The sequence below is a fragment of the Helianthus annuus genome, chromosome 17 (genome assembly GCF_002127325.2).
Source record: "Helianthus annuus cultivar XRQ/B chromosome 17, HanXRQr2.0-SUNRISE, whole genome shotgun sequence".
Classification (NCBI taxonomy): domain Eukaryota; kingdom Viridiplantae; phylum Streptophyta; class Magnoliopsida; order Asterales; family Asteraceae; genus Helianthus; species Helianthus annuus.
The window spans coordinates 27,046,276-27,056,529 of NC_035449.2; positions in this window are offsets into that span (position 1 = coordinate 27,046,276).

Genomic DNA, 10,254 nt, shown 5'->3' on the forward strand with positions numbered 1-10,254 from the left:
ACTAGAATTATTATCAGGGGCATGTATTGAATAGCCTAGCCTTAGTTAGGCATGGACTGGCCACCTATGCTTAAACAAGATAGCACTAACCAATATCCAACCATGATAATAACTAGTTAATATATATATGAATCATCATACCTATTTAGTAAATTTTAATTATATATAAAAATATTTTACTTTGTACTAAGAAGAGAAGACATATTTTTAGAGGGACGAATCAAATTATATAAATAATTATGTATCACATATTTTGTGGTAACTATGTACTATAACACTATAGCAAGAAAATAACCATATAAGAATAATATAGTAGTCAGCGACTACATTGGGTTAGAAGAACATTGTAATACATAAAGAAGAGTCACCACAACATTTGTAACTACATTTTACAACGCTGTATGGTTTCAAAATAAGTAATCACATAAAATTGACCCAGTGTTATATAAAATATTTTATAAATACTTTTACCCCTTTTTATTCACAACTTTCATTTAAACGTTATAAATAATAGTAATTCTTTTACAAAATCATAATACTAAAATATTTTGTAAATGTAATAACTTCACTATAGTATTTTGTAATCTATATTACATAATAAATATAAGTTATTTTACATAGTATAATAAAATACTAAAATAATATCTATTTGAAAGTGGTAACCATTTACATATAGTAAAAATGCGAAACAAATAATATATATTACATTTGCTTTACAAATATAATATAATGGTTGGTCATGTCAAAATAACTTATTTTTATTGTATTTCCATCTCTAGGACATAGTATGAAAAATATAGTCACTAATAGTGTACTATCACATTATTTCACCATTTAAAACAACTTGGAACTCTAATACACTAACTCTATTGTCCTTTGGTGTATCTTTGCAATTCACTCATCTCAATACATAGAATTTCTCATATCATAATTTACTATTTGGCAAATCATTTTTCATGCTTTTATTTCCTTTTGAACCCGTCAATTCTAAGTCTTCCTCAGTTGTCAATCAAGTAAGATTTCTTTTAATAAAGAATTTTATTTCAAAAGTCCTTCACATTCATTTTTTTATCATATATCTTTTGGCCTGAACCTAGTCACCTTGGAAATTATACCATTTCATCTCATCCGTTTGTCATTGAATTCTTACACTAATTCAGTTGAACCATTGAGTCCTATCTATTGTACAACTCATAGTCACAAAATTTGATATTTTGATTTGATACCATTTACCTAAATATTATTTTTTTTGATAAAAAAAGTAACATAACTCTAAAAGAAATATCGTAGCCCAAATCTCGAGGACGAGATTTAAAACAAGGTGGGAAGGATGTAACATCCCTATTTTTATCATGTAAATTATAAGTATGGTTAACTTTATTAACCACTAGTAACTAATAACTAGTTTATTTTTAATATAAATATTCAACCTAAATAGTTTTAAACACTATTTTATAAAGTTGGTTGAAATATTATATTAATTAATTGGCCTGTATATGGGTGACCTTTCTAATAAAATAAAAGTCTATAAAAACTTATATTATTAGACAGGTAACTTATGGGTAGGTTGACCGTAAGAAATATGAAGTTCCTAGATGGGCCTAGGAACCGTATAATAATTAAATTATAAAAATAAATTGTATTTTGAACCTATTCTATTTTTAATGAAACTTAGACCCAAATGTAGACAAAAAAATATTCTGGTTCTAATGACATATTTATTATTTTTTAAAACGTTATATTATACGCGCCAAATAAATAAAGCAGTTGAATTAATAATAAATATATAAAGTAATAAAATAATATAATAAATATCAAAACATTTCGTATGAAATGTAAGAATAATAAATGTAATATTTTATTTGAAATTTGATGTACATAGAATCAAGATAGTTAAAAAGGAAATAAAGTAATAATTAAATTATATAAAACTCATTGAAATAGGTGGACATGTGTATGCATTCTAGGTATACATGAGAAATTATGACTCTTGTACGTGTCCCTCAAATGATAAGAATGGACTTTGCTTGTTAGAAAAGTTTTAGAACCTACAACTATAAATAGAAGAACACCATTCAATATTTTTCGTTGTCTATTTCTTTCCCTCGAACTCTCTCTATTGTTATTCTTTTTATTTTTTTATAAAAATAATAATAAGGTTCTGCCCTGTTTTAAGTATTTCAACTCCCGATCACCGCTACCCTTTCCGATTATGAAAGTGGATGAGTGTGCAGCGGAATTAAGATGAAAACAAACTTTGCATACAATCAAACGAGAGTAATACTTTGATCAAACATCTTTACACAATGAACCGAAAGATTGAGTTTATTTCAACAGCGATTACAATGATTGATGAATGAATGCAAACTCCCCCTCAGCCAGAATAACGCATGTCAAGGCTCTGCCCGACTAAGTTCGTTTGGATTCTATCTCGGGACTTCGGGACAAGGTTGAATTAGGGGTACTATACTTAACACAAGTGCATTATATTTTTTTAGCCCAAAAGTTATACCCAAAATTTATACCAGGAGGTTTTCTAGTTGAACCCTAAAGTTACACAGTGGGTCCATTCCTTTTTCCCACCATTTTATTCTCTTTTTGTAAGTTACCCAAAACTATTATTTATTATTTATTATTTCTATTTTATAAACAAACTTTCATCAAAAGTCATGCCTATTATTTTATTTACCCAATAGGGAACCATAGTTGAGACACCCAAGTAAACCTGCACAAATCCTAAAATTTTCATAGCAATCAGAATCAGGATCAGGGCCCCTAAAACCCAGGGGGGGGTAAACCCTAGTGGACGATTATCCTCAAATCTCGTTGTTGAATTCGAATTTAAAGAAATCATCAACTCAGCAGGCCTAGTCCTACACGTGGCCAGCCTATAACCCTTTCGTGTCCCTTACGGACCGTAAGGTATAAGGCTTACGGTCCGTAAGCCAGATCAAATTCGTGTATAAATAGAGGGCAGTGGCACTCGATTTCTGGTTTTATTACGACGATCAAATTCAATTGGTACGTCGAGATATAGCCGAAACAGTCTCCAAAATCACTAATTAGTAGAGGGGGTGCTGCTACGATACAGGGTATTAACTCGATCACTATTACGATTCATTTTCCGACCAATCAATATATCCAATGGATGTTTAAGTGCCGCCCACATTAGGGTTATACTTTGTCGTTCGTCGTTAATTCGATGGATGTTTAAGTATCGCACTTTGTCGTTCGTTGTGAGAATTTGATCTCGTGAGTTATCGTAATTGTTGTATTAAGTTACCTACCTAGTTCGTATGCACTAGGTTACAAGGCTAAATCAATAGGCTAAGCTCTGCCTGTATAAATCTGCAATATATCAAGGCTTATCTGTAGACTAAACTTTGGCCGTATGAATCTGCATGATTATAATGTGAGTCATTCTTCTTTTTATCAATTGTTTTACAATACTCCAAATCGTTTTTCAGAGTTATAATTAACAGTGATTAAGTTTATGTAATCACCAAATTACAGCCGGTATGTGGGGTATTGTGCACATTACTATTGTTTTAATCACATTAGGTGGGCGAGCCTAAAAGTAAGTGATATACGTCACTCATTGGGACAGCCAATGGTGATATGACCACAGTCACAGAGCTGGTCGTGTGACAAATACATATTCTTGAAAATTGGTTGATAATAAACATATGTAAAAACTCTTAATACTGTGAATTATAACAAATGTGTCGTTTTCAGTAAACTGAATGATTCACTCAGTATTTCCCGCTGACAAAACCTTTTTAAAACGCGTTTCAGGTAATTACAGTAGATTGGAGTAAGGATTGGATCCGGCACTAAAAGACTTCAAGAAGTGGCTTATTTTATTAATTAAATCAAATTAAGAAATATTGTTTTTATTAAAAGCTACCTTTGTAAAACATGAAATTTATTCCATCTATTTAAATAAAATCCGGTGTTTCTAAACTCTGATATTTTTCCTAACTCACGGTCCTGATGAAATTTCCGCTGCAATGTTTTTCAAAATAATCACCGGTACCACTGGACTGCTCGCGACTTCCGATTCCGGCCAGGATGGGATCGGGGGTCGTGACATTAGGCATGGCAGAACTGGGAGAATTGTATGATCTCACTACCTTTGGTTCCCATCGTTATCTGTTCAAACGTAAACATGGTGAGGAACACCCGATCTTCAAAGCTACCAAAAATGATACCAACTGGAAGCGGCGTTTCTTTTTTGTCAAGAGAGATTCTATCCCTGATGGGAAGGATCTACCCAAGAAGTGGGCTACCCACGGTAGGATGGAGGATCTTGAGAAGGATCACCAGAGAACTTATCCTTTAATATAAGAATCACTGACATTCTTTTGCTTTCTTGTTGTGCAGCTATCTCCGTTTCACATCTTAGATTGACTCCTGCTGCTAAAGAGAGACTCGCCGCGTTCAAGAGGCTTGATACTGAAACAAGATCTTTCAAGACAACCACCCAAGATTCTCAAGAAGTATCCTCAGGTTCTGTCACGATGTCAAGTAAGTATCTTTGCTTAAAAATTCAAATAAATAATGAAATACAAGTGAAATTAAGATACTTATCTTGTTTTGGTTGTGTAGGTGCTGGAAAATCCACCAAATCTGCTTCAAAGTTCAGTGTCACTGATCTTACCATTGTCAGATCCTCCAAGAGAAAGACTCCTGCCAGCCCGACTGCTTCAATCCCCAAGGCACCCCTCAAAGGAAAGGGATGCAAGAAGAGAAAGGCCTCCGAAGCTGAGGACCTGCAAGGTCTGCCCTTGATCCGCCAACAATTCCTTGACTACTTCAGTGAGGTAAGGATCACTGTCCCTGCTTATATATCCTGCTTGTTTGAGGATCACCTGATCCTAAATTATCCTTTGTCTTCTTTGCAGAAATTCGCTGAGATTGAGAACTACGTTGGCCACGTTGAGAATCAGGATAATAAGATTGCTGACCTCCAACAGGTTGCACTGCTAAAGGACCTCAAGATTGCTGATCTTCAGAAGGATCTCCAGAATGCCAAAAACGAGACGGCCAAGGTGTTAATCAACTTTGACTACGAGAGGCATGAGATCACCGAGGATGCCAAAGTCTCTGCCGCCATAGCGATGTATAAGACCAAGCTGCAAATGGCCTTGGAAGCTCAGGATCCTGACTTTGACAGGAGCACCTGGGATGTGGAGGGCTGGAAGGCAAGGCTGGCTGAACTGGATGGTGAAGAGGAGGCTGAAGAAATCATGACAATTGAGGCTGGAGGCAGTGGCAAGGATCAAGGTGGTGAAGCAAGTGGAGCCGGAGGTGGTGATGCAGCGAAGGTTTAGGCTGCAGGATTGGGCGATGATGGAAACTTCTAGACATAGCCGGAGCCCAATTTTTTTTGTTTGATGGTAGTTTGTTGAACAATTTAGTGGTTTGTATTTCGAACAATAGTTTTAGGTTTAAGGATCTATGATCCTTCAGACTATAGGTAGGATTGCAAATGGTGGAGGGATCCTCTGTTTGGGGGATGGAGCCATTGTGATCCTGCCGCCTTTATATTCCTGCACTACTTTGAACCTATTATCATGGACACCCTTTACCTACCCCAGCGGACGGGCCACGTATTGCTGGTAGATGCTCGGGGTAGGTAATTTTGACAACCTTTGAAGGGTTAGTCTTTTTGTTAATAAATAAAATCTTAATCTTTTGTCGCTTATCTTGTGTTATTATCCTTTTAGTTCCTTTAATCCTCAATTGTTTTGATGTACACTTATTAAATAAACAATTTTGAATAAGCCAGATTGAAAACATTTAGGATATGATCCATGATCAAATATCCTATAGTTGAAGAATCCCAAAAAGTAGTATATTTTAAGGATCACAAGTTTAGTTGTCAAATTTCAAGGGTTATTCAAATAAACAAAGAATAGAATTAAAAATAGTTAAGGATCATACATGAGGATCCAAGTTAGGATCCTAACCCTTAGTACCATAATCAGGACAATTACAAGATAAACCTTAGAGATAATTAAGGATCAATGATCCCTAGTTGTTTGACTTCAAGGACCTGAAATAGAGCATAACTTGGGACTAAGCCAACATAAGACAAGAGTTAGCAACTGGGGACAAGCCCAAGGATAACCGGGGACAAGCCCAAGGATAACTGGGGACAAGCTCAAGGATAACTAGGGACAAGCCCAAGGATAACTAGGGACAAGCCCAAGGATGGTTTGTAAACTGGAGTATGGCCCTAACTGGCGACTACCCAAACTTAGTGACATGACAATGTCAAAACCTTAGCTAACGTGAAAACGTTAGAAACCTTAGGAACGGATGTATGGTACGTCTACCATTATACGTAGGATCCTAGGTATAGCCAGTACAATGGAATTATCAGCCCCTAAAGCGAGTACTGGTCCCACTGCCTTGAACTATACCAGGATCATCATGCGCTACAGGCGGAACTGGGGTCAAGCCCAAATAACTAGGGTTACACCCAAGGAACTGGATTGCTTCTGTAGATAATAAACGCTTTGCTAAGGATACCTGAACTTTCAAAACTCAGAATCATGTGAGATAAGGATAAAGGACACATGATCCTTATCCTTATATGAGAAAATAAGGAAATGAAATAGTTCAAGATTAGGACGTTACCAGAGTAAGGATCATTGATGCTTTAAGGATCATTCCAGGATACCCCTAATGTAAGGATCATTTGTGCCATGAGGATCCTGCTCACATGAAATATTTCTTCAAATGGACAACATTCCAAGCTCTTGGTAACAAATCACCTTCCATGGTCAGCAATCTATATGCCCCCTTTCCTGCTTCAGCTTTAATCAAATAAGGGCCTTCCCATTTTGGTGCCAATTTTCCATCAGCAGGATTGGTGGTATTCTGAAATGCTTTCCTTAATACCATATCACCAATCTGAAATTTCCTAATCCTGACATTTTTGTTGTAAGCACCAGCCATTCTTTGTTGATAACTGGCCATCCTTATCCTAGCCAGATCCCTGATTTCCTCAATAGTATCCAGGTCTTGAGCCAAGTTCTCATCATTTTCCTCAGGATCACGGGTACTTGTTCTAGCAGTTGGAACCACCATTTCTGTTGGGATCACTGATTCTGCCCCAAATACCAAAGAGAATGGTGTTTGACCAGTAGCATTCTTAGGGGTTGTCCTATCAGCCCAAAGCACATAAGGTAGTTCTTCTGCCCATTTCCCTTTCTTGGATCCAAGCTTCTTCTTCAAATTGTTGATGATGATCTTGTTGGATGATTCTGCTTGACCATTAGCTTGTGGGTGGACTGGTGTTGATGTTATCATCTTAATCCCCCAGCTGTCACAAAAGTTAGTAGTTCTGCCCCCAATAAATTGGGAACCATTATCACATATAATTTCAGAAGGAATACCAAATCTAGTTATAGTATTTCTTTTAATGAAGGATATAACTTCCTTTTCTCTGACTTGGGCAAAAGCTTCAGCTTCTATCCACTTGGAGATGTAATCCGTCATGGCTAGCATGAACACTTTTCCACCAGGTGCCTTAGGGAGCTTACCAACTATATCCATGCCCCATCTCATAAATGGCCAAGAGGAGGATATAGGATGTAGAAATTCAGCCGGCTGATGAAGGATATTGCTGTGTCTCTGACAAGGATCACACTTCTTAGCATATTCCACATCATCCCTTTTCATAGTTGGCCAGTAGTATCCTGTCCTTAGGATCCTTGAGAACAATGCCCTGCCCCCAGTGTGGTTTCCACAATCTCCTTCATGGAAGTCTTTTAAAACTTCTTGGACTTCAGGATCCTCAATGCATCTTAAATATGGTCCTGCAAGAGATCGCTTATACAACATATTATTTAAGATTGTGAATTGAGATACCTTAATTTTGAAAGCCCTAGGATTTTCTCCCGTAGGAATCTCTCCGTGTTGTAAGTATCTCATGATTGGTGAGATCCATGATCCTGATCCTGAATAAGATTGAGTATCCTCACTAGGGATAATTGCAGAATCCTCCCCTATTTCCATGGCCACATGATCCTCGATGGCAGGAGCCAAGATATGGATAATGGGGATACTTATATCTTCCGGGATCTTCAAGGATGATCCTAAGTTAGCCAATGCATCAGCTTCTGTATTTTCTTCCCTTGGTACCTGTGTCAAACTAAAGGAAACAAAAGAGAGTGCCAATTCTTTGACTATCTCTAAATATTTGGTTAGCTTTTCACCTTTAACAGTATAGGATCCATTAAAGTGATTTGTAATTAATAATGAATCTACATGTACCTCAATGTACCTGATCCCTATATGCTTAGCAATTTGCAAACTAGCAATTAAGGCTTCATACTCAGCCTCATTATTAGTGGTTTGGAACTCACAAGCTCTAGAGTGGGGTATTATGTCCCCCTGTGGCGATTTTAGTAGTATACCAAGCCCTGTGCCTTTAACGTTTGAGGATCCATCAGTATAGAGTATCCAAGGATCCTTGGTCTCCTCTAGCTTCTGGACTTCTAACTCAGCTTCTTTTTGTAAATCACTACTGAAATCAGCCACAAAGTCGGCCAATGCTTGGGATTTGATGGCTGTCCTAGGCTCATATCTTATATCATAGGCACTAAGCTTCACTGCCCACTTAGCCATCCTTCCTGACATCTCTGGCTTCCTGAGGACATTCTTAATTAGAAAATTAGTTTTAACAACAATAACATGAGTTTCAAAATAATGTCTCAACTTAGTAGATGCCATAATTAATGCAAGAATAAGCTTTTCAAGGTGTGAATACCTGGATTCGGCATCAAGTAAACTCTTACTTACATAATAGACAGGATGTTGTGTACCTTCGTGATCCTTAACAAGGACCGCACTTACTGCTTTTGAGGATACTGCTAGATACAAGGATAGCACATCGCCTTTTTCTGGTTTCGTCAAGGCCGGGACTGAGGATAGGTAATCTTTGAGAGCTCTTAAGGCATTTTCATGCTTCTCAGTCCACTCAAATTTCTTGTTCTTCCTTAGGATATCATAGAATTCTTTGCACTTTTCTGAGGATTTGGATATAAATCTGTTCAAAGCTGCTATCCTGCCTGTTAGCCTTTGGACATCCTTAGCATTGGCAGGAGATTTGATATTCACTAAGGCTTTGATCTGTTCCGGGCTAGCTTCAATGCCTCTCTTGGTCACCATGTATCCTAAGAATTTACCCGCTTTAACACCAAAGTGACACTTTGAAGGATTAAGTTTCATGTTATATCTGTCAAGGATATCAAATGCTTCCTCCAAGTCCCTTAGGTGATCCTCAGCTTTTATGGACTTTACCACCATATCATCTATGTAAACCTCCATAGTTTGTCCAATCTGATCTTTGAACATCATATTCACCAGCCTTTGATATGTTGCACCTGCATTCCTTAATCCAAACGGCATAGCAATATAACAATATATACCGGTTGGAGTCATAAAAGCCGTATCCTCTTGATCAGATGGTTCCATCTGAATTTGTTGAAATCCAGATGAAGCATCCATAAAAGTCAATAGTTCATGACCCGCCGTTGCATCCACCATGGAGTCAATGTGGGGTAATGGGAAAGGATCCTTGGGACATGCCTTATTTAAATGTGTGAAATCGACACATACCCTCCACTTTCCATTTTTCTTTTGAACAACAACCACATTGGCCAACCATCTTGGATACTTGACCTCTCTAATCATACCTGCCCAGAGCAATTTCTCTACCTCTTCCTGGATAATGGCATTTTTTCGGGTGCAAACTTCCTCCTTTTTTGATGGATTGGTTTGAATGACCTGTCAATGCCAAGTTTATGAGTTATAATATCTTTAGATATACCTGTCATATCCTCGTGTTTCCATGCAAAGGTAGTCTTCCTTCTTTTGAGGAAGGATACGAGATCTTCTTTCGTTTTGCCAAGGATCCCCGATCCGATATAGATTCTGGATTCAGGATCATCAGGATCCACGAGGATTTCTACCACATCCTGCTCTCTTGCCTCCAAGACATCCCTTGGAGGATACTTTGATTGCTATTGCTCCCTTGACTTCGAGGCTGGTTTCATCGATGAAGTGTAGCAGTTCTTAGCCTCCTACTGATCACTGTCAATCTTGACTATTTCCCAAGGACTAGGGAGCTTCACACATTGATGGTAGGTAGATGGGACTGCCTTCATATCGTGTATCCAGGGCCTGCCAAGGATAACATTACAACAAGATAAACAGTCAATAACACAAAATTTTTGATAA